The sequence below is a fragment of the Carcharodon carcharias genome, chromosome 35 (assembly GCF_017639515.1).
Source record: "Carcharodon carcharias isolate sCarCar2 chromosome 35, sCarCar2.pri, whole genome shotgun sequence".
NCBI lineage: Eukaryota > Metazoa > Chordata > Chondrichthyes > Lamniformes > Lamnidae > Carcharodon > Carcharodon carcharias.
In genome coordinates, this window is record NC_054501.1 from 578363 (window position 1) to 596416 (window position 18054).

General features: G+C 56.9%; 1 protein-coding gene across 3 annotated transcripts in view; it reads left to right on the plus strand.

The window, feature by feature from the left end:
• The first annotated feature begins 2843 nt into the window (after positions 1-2843).
• Positions 2844-18054, plus strand: part of ndnl2 (necdin-like 2) — a 40848-nt gene continuing 25637 nt past the window's right edge. For 2 of the 3 annotated variants that reach the window (XM_041179611.1, XM_041179614.1), the window contains exon 1: positions 2844-2972. The gene's annotated coding sequence lies outside the window, so the exon portion shown is untranslated. Of the gene's footprint in view, positions 3018-18054 lie in introns of all 3 variants that reach the window. The other variant, XM_041179612.1, reaches the window with a different exon arrangement.

Genomic DNA, 18054 nt, shown 5'->3' on the forward strand with positions numbered 1-18054 from the left:
TCCGACAGTGCGGCGCTCCCTCAGCACTGACCCTCCGACAGTGCGGTGCTCCCTCAGCACTGACCCTCCGACAGTGTGGCGCTCCCTCAGCACTGACCCTCTGACAGCGCGGCGCTCCCTCAGCACTGACCCTCCCACAGTGTGGCTCTCCCTCAGCACTGACCCTCCGACAGTGCAGCGCTCCCTCAGCACTGACCCTCCGACAGTGCGGCGCTCCCTCAGCACTGACCCTCCAACAGTGCGGCGCTCCCTCAGCACTGACTCTCCGACAGTGCGGCTCTCCCTCAGCACTGACCCTCCCACAGTGCAGCGCTCCCTCAGCACTGACCCTCCGACAGTGCGGCGCTCCCTCAGCACTGACCCTCCGACAGTGCGGTGCTCCCTCAGCACTGACCCTCCGACAGTGTGGCGCTCCCTCAGCACTGACCCTCTGACAGCGCGGCAATCCCTCAGCACTGACCCTCTGACAGTGCGGCGCTCCCTCAGCACTGACCCTCCGACAGTGCGGCGCTCCCTCAGCACTGACCCTCCCACAGTGCGGCGCTCCCTCAGCACTGACCCTCCCACAGTGCGGCGCTCCCTCAGCACTGACCCTCCTACAGTGCGGAGCTCCCTCAGCACTGACCCTCCGACAGTGCGGCGCTCCCTCAGCACTGACACTCCCACAGTGCGGCTCTCCCTCAGCACTGACACTCCCACAGTGCGGCTCTCCCTCAGCACTGACCCTCCGACAGTGCGGCTCTCCCTCAGCACTGACCCTCCCACAGTGCGGCACTCCCTCAGCACTGACCCTCCGACAGTGCGGCTCTCCCTCAGCACTGACCCTCCGACAGTGCGGCTCTCCCTCAGCACTGACCCTCCGACAGTGCGGCCCTCCCTCAGCAGTAACACTCCGACAGTGTGGCGCTCCCTCAGCACTGACCCTCCGACAGTGTGGCGCTCCCTCAGCACTGACCCTCCGACAGTGTGACGCTCCCTCAGCACTGGCCCTGTAGATGGGTGGGGGGTGGGAGTGTCTGGTCTCGATTATGGAGCTCTGGTCAGTACTCTCTGACTCCGATAGTGAGGGTCTCTGAGGCAGAGTTTTAACATCAGGAGACGGATATCACACACAACGACTTCAGAAGGTCCATTACTTGTTTGCAGAGGGGGACATAGGGACGCAGTTTTAATTGTTAAATTAGATTGTTAAACCTAATTAATGTGACATTCTTTCCCCTTTTCCTTCACACTTGATGCGAGAGGCAGGCCTGAGGGTCATTTTCGGATGAACAGAGTAGAGAGGGTAACTCATCAATGCAGGTCAGGGGACAGTAATGCCATGTGTTACAGTTTGGCATCATTACCGTTATAAAAACCTATGTCAACAACAAAAATGGAAACTGCCCCACAGGTCAATCTGCACTTACAGCTGCCCGTGTGCAAGTGCGTGCACCGCTTGTTGGAACAAACACCAAAACTGGAGTCAATGGGAATCAGGGGGAAAACTCTCCGCTGGTTGGGGTCATACCGAGCACAAAGGAAGATGATTGTAGTTGTTGGGGGTCAGTCATCTCAGCTCCAGGACATCACTGCAGGAGTTCCTCAGGGTAGTGTCCTCGGCCCAACCATCTTCAGCTGCTTCATCGATGACCTTCCTCCCATCATAAGGTCAGAAGTGGGGATGTTCGCTGATGGTTGTACAATGTTCAGCACCATTCGCGACTCCCCAGATACTGAAGCAGTCCATGTCCAAATGCAGCAAGACCTGGACAATATCCAGGCTTGGGGCTGACAAGTGGCAAGTAACATTCGTGCCACACAAGTACCAGGTAATGACCATCTCCAACAAGAGAGAATCTAACCATCACCGCTTGACATTCAATGGCATCACCATCACTGAATCCCCCACTATCAACATCCTGGGGGTTACCATTGACCAGAAACTGAACGGGACCCAGCCATATAAATACTGTGGTCAGAGGCTGGGAATCCTGCGGCGAGAGAGGGTAAATACCCAGGGGGGGAGAGAGAGAGAGAGGAAGAGACTCCCCTAAACCTGTCCACCATCTTCAAGATGCGGCAACTCAGCTAGATGGTGGAGAATGGACACCTTCACCAAGATGACGGAGGGGAGCACCATTCCCCGCCACCCGGAACGCAAGCCAGCTTTACAAAGATGGCAGCGCGGAAGTCCGTCACCTTGGGGGTGCGGTGGAAGGGGGTACTTCACCAAGATGGCGGCGACGCGTTGCGTCGGCGCACTCGGTCAAGGAAGGGAGATTTACCAAGATGGCGACGACGAGGTGCGTCAGGGCACCCTGTCAAGGAAGGGAGATTTACTAAGATGGCGACGACGAGGTGCGTCAACGCTCACGGTCAAGCAAGGGAGCTTTACCAAGATGGCGGCGACGAGCAGCGTCACCTCTCCCTGTAAAGGAAGGGAGCTTTACCAAGATGGCTACAGTGGCGTAGCCAGCCCACTTGAAACGGCGGGTTGTCTACACAAATCTGGCGACAGGAGTAAAGCTTTCAGCCACTACTGAAGGCTTCAATACCGCTCAAAGAGGGCGAGGGGCAGATCTGCACTGTGCACTTATCAAAATGTGGCGGACGTGGAGCGTCGTGCCGTGCCTCACCTCGCGCTCCCTTTACAAAGATGGCGGGCAGCCAAAACAATTCCAGCCATTCAAATGCAATAGGAACCTTTACAAAGATGGCGAGTGAGGAAGCCCCACCCTGCTCAGAAACAAGGAGGCTGGGGGTGGGGTGGGTGGAATTCCTTTACCGAGATGGCGGAAGTGGCGAGCTCATCCGGCCCAGTCACGCGGCGGGAGCTCCTTTACGAACATGGCAGGCGGGAGGGGTTCGGATTTGGGGGGGGGGGGAGAGGTGTCGCTGACGTTTTCAGGCGACCGTCTCCATAGGAACGACGTCCGGAGCGGGAGACGTGACCTCGGTCGGCGGCAAAGTCCCGGACAAAGGAAGAGAAGGTTCGGCAATCAATAAATATCCCGGGAGAGAGAGAGAGAGAGAGGGTAAATACCCCGGGAGAGGGAGAGAGGGTAAATACCCCGGGAGAGGGAGAGAGGGTAAATACCCCGGGAGAGGGAGAGAGGGTAAATACCCCGGGAGAGAGAGAGAGGGTAAATACCCCGGGAGAGAGGGAGAGAGGGTAAATACCCCGGGAGAGGGAGAGAGGGTAAATACCCCGGGAGAGAGAGAGGGTAAATAACCCGGGAGAGAGAGAGAGGGTAAATACCCCGGGAGAGGGAGAGAGGGTAAATACCCCGGGAGAGAGAGAGAGGGTAAATACCCCGGGAGAGAGAGAGAGGGTAAATACCCCGGGGGGAGAGAGAGGGTAAATACCCCGGGGGGAGAGAGAGGGTAAATACCCCGGGAGAGAGAGAGAGAGAGGGTAAATACCCCGGGGGGAGAGAGAGAGAGGGTAAATACCCCGGGGGGAGAGAGAGAGAGGGTAAATACCCCGGGAGAGAGAGAGTAAATACCCCGGGAGAGAGAGAGGGTAAATACCCCGGGAGAGAGAGAGTAAATACCCCGGGAGAGAGAGAGTAAATACCCCGGGAGAGAGAGAGAGACGGTAAATACCCCGGGAGAGAGGGAGGGTAAATACCCCGGGAGAGAGAGAGGGTAAATACCCCAGGAGGGAGAGAGGGTAAATACCCCGGGGAGAGAGATAGGGTAAATACCCCGGGAGAGAGAGAGAGGGTAAATACCCCGGGGAGAGGGAGAGGGTAAATACCCCAGGGGGAGAGAGAGAGGGTAAATACCCCGGGGAGAGAGAGAGGGTAAATACCCCGGGGGGAGAGAGAGAGAGTAAATACCCCAGGGGAGAGAGAGAGGGTAAATACCCTGGGGGAGAGAGAGAGGGTAAATACCCCGGGGGTAGAGAGAGGGTAAATACCCCAGCAGGAGAGAGAGAGGGTAAATACCCCGGGGGGAGAGAGAGGGTAAATACCCCGGGGGGAGAGAGAGAGGGTAAATACACCAGGGAGAGTGAGAGGGTAAATACCCCAGGGGGAGAGAGAGGGTAAATACCCCTGAGGGGGGAGAGAGAGGGTAAGTACCCCAGGGGGGGGAGAGAAAGGGTAAATACCCCGGGGGAGTGAGAGATGGTAAATACCCCAGCAGGAGAGAGGGTAAATACCCCAGCGGGAGAGAGAGGGTAAATACCCCAGGGCGGATGGGTAGGGAGAGGGTAAATAGCCCAGGGGAGAGAGAAGGTAAACACCCCGGGGAGAGAGAGGATAAATACCCTGGAGGGTGGGAGAGCGGTTGGGGGGAGAGAGACGGTAAGTACCCCGGGGGGGGGAGAGAAAGGGTAAATACCCCGGGGGAGTGAGAGATGGTAAATACCCCAGCGGGAGAGAGGGTAAATACCCGGGGGGGAGAGAGAGAGGGTAAATACACCGGGGAGAGTGAGAGAGAGGGTAAATACCCCACGGGGAGAGAGAGGGTAAATACCCCGGGGGAGCGAGAGTGGGTAAATACCCCGGGGTGAGAGAGAAAGGGTAAATATCCTGGGGAGGGAGAGGGTAAATACCCCACGGGGAGAGAGAGAGAAAGGGTAAGTAGCCCGGGGGAGAGAGAGAGGGTAAATACCCCGGGAAGAAAGAGGGTAAATACCCCAGGGAGAGAGAGAGAGAGGGTAAATACCCCGGGGAGAGAGAGAGAGGGTAAATACCCCGGGGAGAGAGAGAGGGTAAATACCCCGGGGAGAGGGAGGGTAAATACCCTGGGAGAGATATGGAGAGAGTAAAAAATACCCCAGGGAGAGGGAGGGTAAATACCCCGGGAGAGAGAGAGAGGGTAAATACCCCAGGGAGAGAGAGAGAGGGTAAATACCCCGGGGAGAGGGAGGGTAAATACAGCAGGAGAGAGAGAGAGGGTAAATACCCCAGGGGAGAGAGAGAGAGAGAGGGTAAATACCCCGGGGAGAGAGAGGGAAATGGTAAAAAACCCCGGGAGAGAGAGAGAGGGTAAATACCCCGGGGAGAGGGAGGGTAACTACCCTGGGGGAGAGAGAGAGAGAGGGTAAATACCCCGGGGGAGAGAGAGAGGGTAAATACCCCGGGGGAGAGGGAGAGAGAGAGGGTAAATACCCCGAGAGAGAGAGAAAGAGAGAGGGTAAATACCCCGGGAGAGAGAGAGAGGATAAATACCCTGGGAGAGAGAGAGAGATGGTAAATACCCCGGGAGAGAGAGAGAGGGTAAATACCATGGGAGAGAAAGAGAGAGAGAGAGAGGGTAAATACCCCGGGGGAGGGAGAGAGAGAGAGGGTAAATACCCCGGGGGAGGGAGGGAGAGAGAGAGGGTAAATACCCCGGGAGAGAGAGAGTGTAAATACCCCGGGGGAGGGGTAAATGCCCCGGGAGAGAGAGAGGGTAATTACCCCGGGGGAGAGAGAGAGAGGGTAAATACCCCGGGGGCGAGAGAGGGTAAATACCCCGGGAGAGAGAGAGAGAGTAAATATCCCGGGAGAGAGAGAGAGGGTAAATATCCCGGGGAGAGAGAGAGAGGGTAAATATTCCGGGGAGAGAGAGAGGGTAAATATCCCGGGGGGAGAGAGAGAGAGAGGGTAAATACCCCGGGAGGAGAGGGAAAGAGTGGGTAAATACCCCGGGAGAGAGAGAGAGCGGGTAAATACCCCGGGGGAGAGAGAGAGAGAGGGTAAATACCCCGGGGAGAGAGAGGGTAAATACCCCAGGAGAGAGAAAAAGAGGGTAAATACCCCGGGGGGGAGAGAGGGTAAATACCCCAGGAGAGAGAGAGAGGGTAAATACCCCGGGAGAGAGAGAGGGTAAATACCCCAGGGGGAGAGAGAGAGAGGGTAAATACCCCAGGAGGAGAGAGAGAGGGTAAATACACCAGGGAGAGTGAGAGAGAGGGTAAATACCCCAGGGGGAGAGAGAGGGTGAATACCCCTGAGGGGGGAGAGTGGTTGGGGGGAGAGAGAGGGTAAATACCGTGGCAGAGTGAGAGATGGTAAATACCCCAGCGGGAGAGAGGGTAAATACCCCGGGGGGAGAGAGAGGGTAAATACCCCAGGGCGGATGGGGAGGGAGAGGGTAAATAGCCCAGGGGAGAGAGAAGGTAAACACCCCGGGGAGAGAGAGGATAAATACCCCGGAGGGTGGGAGAGCGGTTGGGGGGAGAGAGACGGTAAGTACCCCGGGGGGGGGGAGAGAAAGGGTAAATACCCCGGGGGAGTGAGAGATGGTAAATACCCCAGCGGGAGAGAGGGTAAATACCCGGGGGGGAGAGAGAGAGGGTAAATACACCGGGGAGAGTGAGAGAGAGGGTAAATACCCCACGGGGAGAGAGAGGGTAAATACCCCGGGGGAGCGAGAGTGGGTAAATACCCCGGGGTGAGAGAGAAAGGGTAAATATCCTGGGGAGGGAGAGGGTAAATACCCCACGGGGAGAGAGAGAGAAAGGGTAAGTAGCCCGGGGGAGAGAGAGAGGGTAAATACCCCGGGAAGAAAGAGGGTAAATACCCCAGGGAGAGAGAGAGAGAGGGTAAATACCCCGGGGAGAGAGAGAGAGGGTAAATACCCCGGGGAGAGAGAGAGGGTAAATACCCCGGGGAGAGGGAGGGTAAATACCCTGGGAGAGATATGGAGAGAGTAAAAAATACCCCAGGGAGAGGGAGGGTAAATACCCCGGGAGAGAGAGAGAGGGTAAATACCCCAGGGAGAGAGAGAGAGGGTAAATACCCCGGGGAGAGGGAGGGTAAATACAGCAGGAGAGAGAGAGAGGGTAAATACCCCAGGGGAGAGAGAGAGAGAGAGGGTAAATACCCCGGGGAGAGAGAGGGAAATGGTAAAAACCCCGGGAGAGAGAGAGAGGGTAAATACCCCGGGGAGAGGGAGGGTAACTACCCTGGGGGAGAGAGAGAGAGAGGGTAAATACCCCGGGGGAGAGAGAGAGGGTAAATACCCCGGGGGAGAGGGAGAGAGAGAGGGTAAATACCCCGAGAGAGAGAGAAAGAGAGAGGGTAAATACCCCGGGAGAGAGAGAGAGGATAAATACCCTGGGAGAGAGAGAGAGATGGTAAATACCCCGGGAGAGAGAGAGAGGGTAAATACCATGGGAGAGAAAGAGAGAGAGAGAGAGGGTAAATACCCCGGGGGAGGGAGAGAGAGAGAGGGTAAATACCCCGGGGGAGGGAGGGAGAGAGAGAGGGTAAATACCCCGGGAGAGAGAGAGTGTAAATACCCCGGGGGAGGGGTAAATGCCCCGGGAGAGAGAGAGGGTAATTACCCCGGGGGAGAGAGAGAGAGGGTAAATACCCCGGGGGCGAGAGAGGGTAAATACCCCGGGAGAGAGAGAGAGAGTAAATATCCCGGGAGAGAGAGAGAGGGTAAATATCCCGGGGAGAGAGAGAGAGGGTAAATATTCCGGGGAGAGAGAGAGGGTAAATATCCCGGGGGGAGAGAGAGAGAGAGGGTAAATACCCCGGGAGGAGAGGGAAAGAGTGGGTAAATACCCCGGGAGAGAGAGAGAGCGGGTAAATACCCCGGGGGAGAGAGAGAGAGAGGGTAAATACCCCGGGGAGAGAGAGGGTAAATACCCCAGGAGAGAGAAAAAGAGGGTAAATACCCCGGGGGGGAGAGAGGGTAAATACCCCAGGAGAGAGAGAGAGGGTAAATACCCCGGGAGAGAGAGAGGGTAAATACCCCAGGGGGAGAGAGAGAGAGGGTAAATACCCCAGGAGGAGAGAGAGAGGGTAAATACACCAGGGAGAGTGAGAGAGAGGGTAAATACCCCAGGGGGAGAGAGAGGGTGAATACCCCTGAGGGGGGAGAGTGGTTGGGGGGAGAGAGAGGGTAAATACCGTGGCAGAGTGAGAGATGGTAAATACCCCAGCGGGAGAGAGGGTAAATACCCCGGGGGGAGAGAGAGGGTAAATACCCCAGGGCGGATGGGGAGGGAGAGGGTAAAAACCCCATGGGAGAGAGGGGGTAAACACCCCGGGGAGAGAGAGGGTAAATACCCCGGCGGGGAGAGAAAGGGTAAATACCCCAGGGGAGTGAGAGATGTTAAATACCCCAGCGGGAGAGAGGGTAAATACCCCGGGGGGAGAGAGAGGGTAAATACCCCAGCGGGAGAGAGAGTAAATACCCCGGGGGAGAGAGAGAGGGTAAATACACCGGGGAGAGTGAGAGAGAGGGTAAATACCCCGGGGAGGGAGAGGGTAAATACCCCAGGGGGAGAGAGAGAGAAAGGGTAAGTAGCCCGGGGGAGAGAGAGAGGGTAGATACCCCGGAAAGAAAGAGGGTAAATATCCCGGGGGAGGAGAGAGAGAGAGTTTAAATACCCAGTGGGGAGAGAGAGAGGGTAAATAGCCCGGGAAGAGAGAGGGTAAATACCCCGTGGGGAGCGAGAGGGTAAATACCCCAGGGGGGGGGGAAGAGAGAGTGTAAATGCCCCGGGGAGAGAGAGGGTAAATACCCCGGGTGGGGAGGAGAGCGAGAGAGGGTAAATAGCCCGGGGAGAGGGAGAGGGTAAATACCCTGGGGTAGAGAGAGGGTAAATACCCCAGTGGGAGAGAGGGTAAATACCCCGGGGGGAGAGAGAGAGGGTAAATACCCCGGGGGGAGAGAGAGAGGGTAAATACCCCGGGGGGAGAGAGACAGGGTAAATACCCCGGGGGGAGAGAGAGAGGGTAAATATCCCGGGGGGAGAGAGAGACGGTAAATACCCGGCAGAGAGTGAGAGGGTAAATACCCCCCAGGGAGAGAGAGGGTAAATACCCAGGGTGGGGGGGGAGAGATGGTAAATACCCCGGGGAGAGAGAGAGGGTAAATACCCCAGGGAGAGAGGGTAAATACCCCGGGGGAGAAGAGAGATAGAGGGTAAATACCCCGGTGTGAGAGAGAGAGGGTAAATACCCCGGAGAGAGAGAGAGAGCGTATATACCCTGGGGAGAGAGGGTAAATACCCCGGGGGAGGAGAGAGAGAGTTTAAATACACCGTGGGGAGAGAGAGAGGGTAAATAGCCCGGGAAGAGAGAGGGTAAATACCCGGGGGAGAGCGAGAGGGTAAATACCCCAGGGAGAGAGAGGATAAATAGACCGGGAAGAGAGGGAGAGGGTAAATTCTACCGGGGGAGAGAGGGTAAATACCCCGGGGGGAGAGGGAGTGCGAAAATACCCCAGGGAGGGAGAGAGAGAGAGTAAATACCCCGGCGGAAGAGAGAGGGTAATACCCCGGAGAGAGAGAGAGAGAGTAAATACCCCGGGGAGAGAGAGTAAATACCCCGGGGCGAGCGAGAGAGGGTAAATATCCCAGGGTGAGAGAGAAAGGGTAAATGCCCCGGGGAAGAGAGGATAAATACACCGGGGAGATAGAGAGAGGGTAAATACCCTGGGGGAACAGAGAGAGGTTAAATACCCCGGGTGGAGAGAGAGAGGGTAAATAACCGGGGGAGAGAGAGGGTAAATAACCGGGGGAGAGAGAGGGTAAATACCCCGGGGAGAGAGAGAGGGTAAGTACCCCAGGGGGAGAGAGAGAGAGTAAATACTCCGGGGAGAGAGAGATAGGGTAAATACGCCAGGGAGCGAGAGAGGGGGGTAAATACCCCGGTGGGCGAGAGAGAGGGTAAATACCCCGGAGAGAGAGAGAGAGGGTATATACCCTGGGGAGAGAGGGTAAATACCCCGGGGGGAGAGAGAGACGGTAAATACCCCGGGGAGAGAGGGGGTAAATACCCCAGGGAGAGAGAGGGTAAATACCCCGGGGAGAGTGAGAGAGAGGGTAAATACCCCAGAGAGAGAGAGAGGGTATATACCCCAGGGAGAGAGGGTAAATACCCCAGGGGAGAGAGAGGGTGTAAATAACCCGGGGGGAGAGAGGGTAAGTACCCCGGAGAGAGAGGGAGAGAGAGGATAAATACCCTGGGGGGGGAAGAGAGGGTAAATACCCCAGGGGGAGCGAGTGAGTAAATACCCTAGGGGAGAGAGAGGGTAAATAAACCGGGGAGAGTGAGAGAGAGAGTAAATACCCCAGCGGGTGAGAGAGAGCGTAAATACCCCAGTGGGCGAGAGAGAGGGTAAATACCCCGGAGAGAAAGAGAGAGAGGGTATATACCCCGGGGGGGAGAGAGAGGGGGTATATACCCCGGGGAGAGAGGATAAATACCCCATGGGGAGAGAGATGGTGTTAATACCCCGGGGAGAGAGAGGGTAAATACCCCGGTGGGAGAGAGAGGGTAAATACCCCGGAGAGAGAGGGAGAGAGTGGATAAATACCCTGGGGGGGGAAAGAGAGGGTAAATACCCTGGGGGCGGGGAGAGAGAGTGTAAATACCTGGGGGGAGCGAGAGAGGGTAAATACCCCGGGGTGAGAGAGAAAGGGTAAATACCCCGGGGGAGAGAGAGAGGGTAAATACCCCAGCGGGGGAGAGAGAGAGTAAGTACCGCGGTGGAGAGAGAGAGAGGGTAAATACACCGGGGAGAGTGAGAGGGAGGGTAAATACCCCAGCGGGAAAGAGAGAGGGGAAATACCCCATGGGGAGGAAGAGGGTAAATACCCCAGGGGGGGAGAGAGAGAGGGTGAATACCCCTCGGGGGGTGGGGGGGATGGAGAGGGTAAATAGTCCGGGGGAGAGAGAGAGGTTAAATACCCCAGAGAGAGAGAGGGTAAATACCCTGGAGGCAGGGGGAGAGGTTAAATACCCCACAGGGAGAGACAGAGGGTAAATGCCCGGGGGGGAGAGAGAGAGGGTCAATACCCCTTGGGGGGGGGGGGTGGGAGGGGAGAGAGAGGGTAAATAACCCGGGTGTGGGGGGGGCACAGAGAGAGAGTAAATAGCCTGGGTAGAGAGAGGGTAAATAGCGCGGGGAGAGAGGGAGAGGGTAAATTCTCCCAGGGGAGAGAGGGTGAATACCCCGGGGGAGAGAGAGAGCCTAAATACCCTGGGGAGACAGAGGGAGGGTAAATACACCAGCGGGAGAGAGAGGGTATATACCCCGGGGAGAGAAGGTAAATACCCCGGCGGGGAGAGAGAGGGGGTAAATACCCCGGGGAGAGAGAGGGTAAATACCCCGGGGAGAGAGAGAGGGGAGGTAAATACCCAGGTGGGCGAGAGAGAGGGTAAATACCCCGGAGAGAGGGTGTAAATACCCCGGGGAGAGAGAGGGTAAACACCCCGGTGGGAGGGAGAGAGAGAGGGTAAATACCCTGGAGAGAGAGGGAGAGAGTGGATAAATACCCTGGGGGGGGTAAGAGAGGGTAAATACCCCAGGGTGAGAGAGAAAGGGTAAATACCCCAGGGGAGAGATTGAGGGTAAATACCCCAGCGGGAGAGAGAGAGGGTAAATACCCCGGGGGAGAGAGAGGGCATATACCCCAGGGGGAGAGAGAGGGTGAATACCCCAGGTGGGGAGAGAGAGGGTGAATACCCCTGGGCGGGTGGGGGGGGGAGGGAGAGGGTAAATAGCCCGGGGGAGAGAGAGAGGGTAAATACCCCAGAGAGAGAGAGGGTAAATACCCCGGAGGCAGGGGGAGAGAGAGGATAAATACCCCACGGGGAGAGACAGAGGGTAAATGCCCCGGGGGGAGAGACAGAGGGTAAATGCCCCGGGGGGAGAGAGAGGGTAAATACCCAGGGGAGAGAGAGGGTAAATACCCTGGGGGAGAGAGAGGGTAAATACCCGGGAGACAGAGAGTGTAAATACCCCGGGGGAGAGAGAGGGTAAATACCCCGGGGGGAGAGAGAGAGAGAGAGTAAATATCCCAGTGGGAGAGAGGGTAAATACCCCGGGGGAGAGAGAGGGTAAATACCCCGGGGGGAGAGAGAGAGAGAGAGTAAATATCCCAGTGGGAGAGAGGGTAAATACCCCAGGGGGGGCGAGAGAGTGGGTAAATACCCCAGAGAGAGAGAGAGGGTATATACCCCGGGGAGAGAGGGTAAATACCCCGGGGAGAGAGAGAGGGTAAATACCCCGGAGAGAGAGGGAGAGAGTGGATAAATACCCTGGGGGAGGGCAAGAGAGGGTAAATACCCCGGGGTGAGAGAGAAAGGGTAAATACCCCGGGGGAGAGATAGAGGGTAAATACACCGGGGAGGGTGAGAGAGAGGGTAAATACCCCAGTGGGAGAGAGAGAGAGGGTAAATACCCCGGTGGGAGGGAGAGAGAGAGGGTAAATACCCCGGAGAGAGAGGGAGAGAGTGGATAAATACCCCGGGGGAGAGAGAGAGGGTAAATACCCCAGGGGGAGAGAGAGGGTAAATACCCCAGCGGGAGAGAGAGAGGGTGAATACACCGGGGAGAGGGTAAATACCCCAGCGGGAGAGAGAGAGGGTAAATACCCCAGCGGGAGAGAGGGTAAATACCCCAGGGGGAGCGAGAGGGTAAATAGCCCGGGGGAGAGAGAGAGGGTAAATACCCCGGAGAGAGAGAGGGTAAATACCCCGGAGGCTGGGGGAGAGAGAGGTTAAATACCCCACGGGGAGAGACAGAGGGTAAATGCCCCGGGGGGAGAGACAGAGGGTAAATGCCCCGGGGGGAGAGACAGAGGGTAAATGCCCCGGGGGGAGAGAGAGAGGGTAAATACCCGGGGGAGAGAGAGGGTAAATACCCGGGGGAGAGAGAGGGTAAATACCCTGGGGGGGGTGCTGGTGGTGGGGGAGAGAGAGATGGTAGATAGCCCGGGAAGGGAGAGAGAGGGTAAATACTCCCGGGGGAGAGAGAGAGGATAAATACCCCAGGAGAGAGAGCGAGGGTAAATACCCCGGGGAGAGAGAGAGAGGGTAAATACCCTGGAGAGAGTGAGTGTATATACCCCGGGGAGAGAGGGTAAATACCCTGGGGGGAGAGAGAGAGGCTAAATACCCCGGGGGGAGAGAGAGAGGGTAAATACCCCGGGGAGAGAGAGTGTATATACCCCGGGGAGAGAGGGTAAATACCCCGGGGGGAGAGAGAGAGGGTAAATACCCCGGAGAGAGAGGGAGAGAGTGGATAAATACACTGGGGGGGGGGAAGAGAGGGTAAATACCCCGGGGTGAGAGAGAAAGGGTAAATACCCGGGGGAGAGAGAGGGTAAATACCCGGGGGAAAGAGGGTAAATACCCTGGGGGGGGTGCTGGTGGTGGGGGAGAGAGAGATGGTAGATAGCCCGGGAAGGGAGAGAGAGGGTAAATACTCCCGGGGGAGAGAGAGAGGATAAATACCCCAGGGGGAGAGAGAGAGGGTAAATACCCCAGGGAGAAAGAGAGGGTAAATACCCCAGGGAGAAAGAGAGGGTAAATACCCCGGGGGAGAGAGAGGGTAAATACCCCAGGGGGAGAGAGAGAGGGTGAATACACCAGGGAGAGGACAAATACTCCAGTGGGAGAGAGGGTAAATACCCCAGGGAGAGAGGGTATATACCCCAGGGGGAGAGAGAGAGGGTGAATACCCCTGGGAGGGTGGGGGGGAGGGAGAGGGTAAATAGCCTGGGGGAGAGAGAGAGAGTAAATACCCCGGAGAGAGAGAGGGTAAATACCCCGGGGGGAGAGAGAGAGGGTAAATACGCCAGGGAGAGTGAGAGGGTAAATACCCCAGGGGGAGAGAGAGGGTAAATACCCCTGAGGGGGGAGAGAGAGGGTAAGTACCCCAGGGGGGGGAGAGAAAGGGTAAATACCCCGGGGGAGTGAGAGATGGTAAATACCCCAGCAGGAGAGAGGGTAAATACCCCAGCGGGAGAGAGAGGGTAAATACCCCAGGGCGGATGGGTAGGGAGAGGGTAAATAGCCCAGGGGAGAGAGAGAAGGTAAACACCCCGGGGAGAGAGAGGATAAATACCCCGGAGGGTGGGAGAGCGGTTGGGGGGAGAGAGACGGTAAGTACCCCGGGGGGGGGAGAGAAAGGGTAAATACCCCGGGGGAGTGAGAGATGGTAAATACCCCAGCGGGAGAGAGGGTAAATACCCGGGGGGGAGAGAGAGAGGGTAAATACACCGGGGAGAGTGAGAGAGAGGGTAAATACCCCACGGGGAGAGAGAGGGTAAATACCCCGGGGGAGCGAGAGTGGGTAAATACCCCGGGGTGAGAGAGAAAGGGTAAATATCCTGGGGAGGGAGAGGGTAAATACCCCACGGGGAGAGAGAGAGAAAGGGTAAGTAGCCCGGGGGAGAGAGAGAGGGTAAATACCCCGGGAAGAAAGAGGGTAAATACCCCAGGGAGAGAGAGAGAGAGGGTAAATACCCCGGGGAGAGAGAGAGAGGGTAAATACCCCGGGGAGAGAGAGAGGGTAAATACCCCGGGGAGAGGGAGGGTAAATACCCTGGGAGAGATATGGAGAGAGTAAAAAATACCCCAGGGAGAGGGAGGGTAAATACCCCGGGAGAGAGAGAGAGGGTAAATACCCCAGGGAGAGAGAGAGAGGGTAAATACCCCGGGGAGAGGGAGGGTAAATACAGCAGGAGAGAGAGAGAGGGTAAATAGCCCAGGGGAGAGAGAGAGAGAGAGAGGGTAAATACCCCGGGGAGAGAGAGGGAAATGGTAAAAACCCCGGGAGAGAGAGAGAGGGTAAATACCCCGGGGAGAGGGAGGGTAACTACCCTGGGGGAGAGAGAGAGAGAGGGTAAATACCCCGGGGGAGAGAGAGAGGGTAAATACCCCGGGGGAGAGGGAGAGAGAGAGGGTAAATACCCCGAGAGAGAGAGAAAGAGAGAGGGTAAATACCCCGGGAGAGAGAGAGAGGATAAATACCCTGGGAGAGAGAGAGAGATGGTAAATACCCCAGGAGAGAGAGAGAGGGTAAATACCATGGGAGAGAAAGAGAGAGAGAGAGAGGGTAAATACCCCGGGGGAGGGAGAGAGAGAGAGACGGTAAATACCCCGGGGGAGGGAGGGAGAGAGAGAGGGTAAATACCCCGGGAGAGAGAGAGTGTAAATACCCCGGGGGAGGGGTAAATGCCCCGGGAGAGAGAGAGGGTAATTACCCCGGGGGAGAGAGAGAGAGGGTAAATACCCCGGGGGCGAGAGAGGGTAAATACCCCGGGAGAGAGAGAGAGAGTAAATATCCCGGGAGAGAGAGAGAGGGTAAATATCCCGGGGAGAGAGAGAGAGGGTAAATATTCCGGGGAGAGAGAGAGGGTAAATATCCCGGGGGGAGAGAGAGAGAGAGGGTAAATACCCCGGGAGGAGAGGGAAAGAGTGGGTAAATACCCCGGGAGAGAGAGAGAGCGGGTAAATACCCCGGGGGAGAGAGAGAGAGAGGGTAAATACCCCGGGGAGAGAGAGGGTAAATACCCCAGGAGAGAGAAAAAGAGGGTAAATACCCCGGGGGGAGAGAGGGTAAATACCCCAGGAGAGAGAGAGAGGGTAAATACCCCGGGAGAGAGAGAGGGTAAATACCCCAGGGGGAGAGAGAGAGAGGGTAAATACCCCAGGGGGAGAGAGAGAGGGTAAATACACCAGGGAGAGTGAGAGAGAGGGTAAATACCCCAGGGGGAGAGAGAGGGTGAATACCCCTGAGGGGGGAGAGTGGTTGGGGGGAGAGAGAGGGTAAATACCGCGGCAGAGTGAGAGATGGTAAATACCCCAGCGGGAGAGAGGGTAAATACCCCGGGGGGAGAGAGAGGGTAAATACCCCAGGGCGGATGGGGAGGGAGAGGGTAAAAACCCCATGGGAGAGAGGGGGTAAACACCCCGGGGAGAGAGAGGGTAAATACCCCGGCGGGGAGAGAAAGGGTAAATACCCCAGGGGAGTGAGAGATGTTAAATACCCCAGCGGGAGAGAGGGTAAATACCCCGGGGGGAGAGAGAGGGTAAATACCCCAGCGGGAGAGAGAGTAAATACCCCGGGGGAGAGAGAGAGGGTAAATACACCGGGGAGAGTGAGAGAGAGGGTAAATACCCCGGGGAGGGAGAGGGTAAATACCCCAGGGGGAGAGAGAGAGAAAGGGTAAGTAGCCCGGGGGAGAGAGAGAGGGTAGATACCCCGGAAAGAAAGAGGGTAAATATCCCGGGGGAGGAGAGAGAGAGAGTTTAAATACCCAGTGGGGAGAGAGAGAGGGTAAATAGCCCGGGAAGAGAGAGGGTAAATACCCCGTGGGGAGCGAGAGGGTAAATACCCCAGGGGGGGGGAAGAGAGAGTGTAAATGCCCCGGGGAGAGAGAGGGTAAATACCCCGGGTGGGGAGGAGAGCGAGAGAGGGTAAATAGCCCGGGGAGAGGGAGAGGGTAAATACCCTGGGGTAGAGAGAGGGTAAATACCCCAGTGGGAGAGAGGGTAAATACCCCGGGGGGAGAGAGAGAGGGTAAATACCCCGGGGGGAGAGAGAGAGGGTAAATACCCCGGGGGGAGAGAGACAGGGTAAATACCCCGGGGGGAGAGAGAGAGGGTAAATATCCCGGGGGGAGAGAGAGACGGTAAATACCCGGCAGAGAGTGAGAGGGTAAATACCCCCCAGGGAGAGAGAGGGTAAATACCCAGGGTGGGGGGGGGAGAGATGGTAAATACCCCGGGGAGAGAGAGAGGGTAAATACCCCAGGGAGAGAGGGTAAATACCCCGGGGGAGAAGAGAGAGAGAGGGTAAATACCCCGGTGTGAGAGAGAGAGGGTAAATACCCCGGAGAGAGAGAGAGAGCGTATATACCCTGGGGAGAGAGGGTAAATACCCCGGGGGAGGAGAGAGAGAGTTTAAATACACCGTGGGGAGAGAGAGAGGGTAAATAGCCCGGGAAGAGAGAGGGTAAATACCCGGGGGAGAGCGAGAGGGTAAATACCCCAGGGAGAGAGAGGATAAATAGACCGGGAAGAGAGGGAGAGGGTAAATTCTACCGGGGGAGAGAGGGTAAATACCCCGGGGGGAGAGGGAGTGCGAAAATACCCCAGGGAGGGAGAGAGAGAGAGTAAATACCCCGGCGGAAGAGAGAGGGTAATACCCCGGAGAGAGAGAGAGAGAGTAAATACCCCGGGGAGAGAGAGTAAATACCCCGGGGCGAGCGAGAGAGGGTAAATATCCCAGGGTGAGAGAGAAAGGGTAAATGCCCCGGGGAAGAGAGGATAAATACACCGGGGAGATAGAGAGAGGGTAAATACCCTGGGGGAACAGAGAGAGGTTAAATACCCCGGGTGGAGAGAGAGAGGGTAAATAACCGGGGGAGAGAGAGGGTAAATAACCGGGGGAGAGAGAGGGTAAATACCCCGGGGAGAGAGAGAGGGTAAGTACCCCAGGGGGAGAGAGAGAGAGTAAATACTCCGGGGAGAGAGAGATAGGGTAAATACGCCAGGGAGCGAGAGAGGGGGGTAAATACCCCGGTGGGCGAGAGAGAGGGTAAATACCCCGGAGAGAGAGAGAGAGGGTATATACCCTGGGGAGAGAGGGTAAATACCCCGGGGGGAGAGAGAGACGGTAAATACCCCGGGGAGAGAGGGGGTAAATACCCCAGGGAGAGAGAGGGTAAATACCCCGGGGAGAGCGAGAGAGAGGGTAAATACCCCAGAGAGAGAGAGAGGGTATATACCCCAGGGAGAGAGGGTAAATACCCCAGGGGAGAGAGAGGGTGTAAATAACCCGGGGGGAGAGAGGGTAAGTACCCCGGAGAGAGAGGGAGAGAGAGGATAAATACCCTGGGGGGGGAAGAGAGGGTAAATACCCCAGGGGGAGCGAGTGAGTAAATACCCTAGGGGAGAGAGAGGGTAAATAAACCGGGGAGAGTGAGAGAGAGAGTAAATACCCCAGCGGGTGAGAGAGAGCGTAAATACCCCAGTGGGCGAGAGAGAGGGTAAATACCCCGGAGAGAAAGAGAGAGAGGGTATATACCCCGGGGGGGAGAGAGAGGGGGTATATACCCCGGGGAGAGAGGATAAATACCCCATGGGGAGAGAGATGGTGTTAATACCCCGGGGAGAGAGAGGGTAAATACCCCGGTGGGAGAGAGAGGGTAAATACCCCGGAGAGAGAGGGAGAGAGTGGATAAATACCCTGGGGGGGGAAAGAGAGGGTAAATACCCTGGGGGCGGGGAGAGAGAGTGTAAATACCTGGGGGGAGCGAGAGAGGGTAAATACCCCGGGGTGAGAGAGAAAGGGTAAATACCCCGGGGGAGAGAGAGAGGG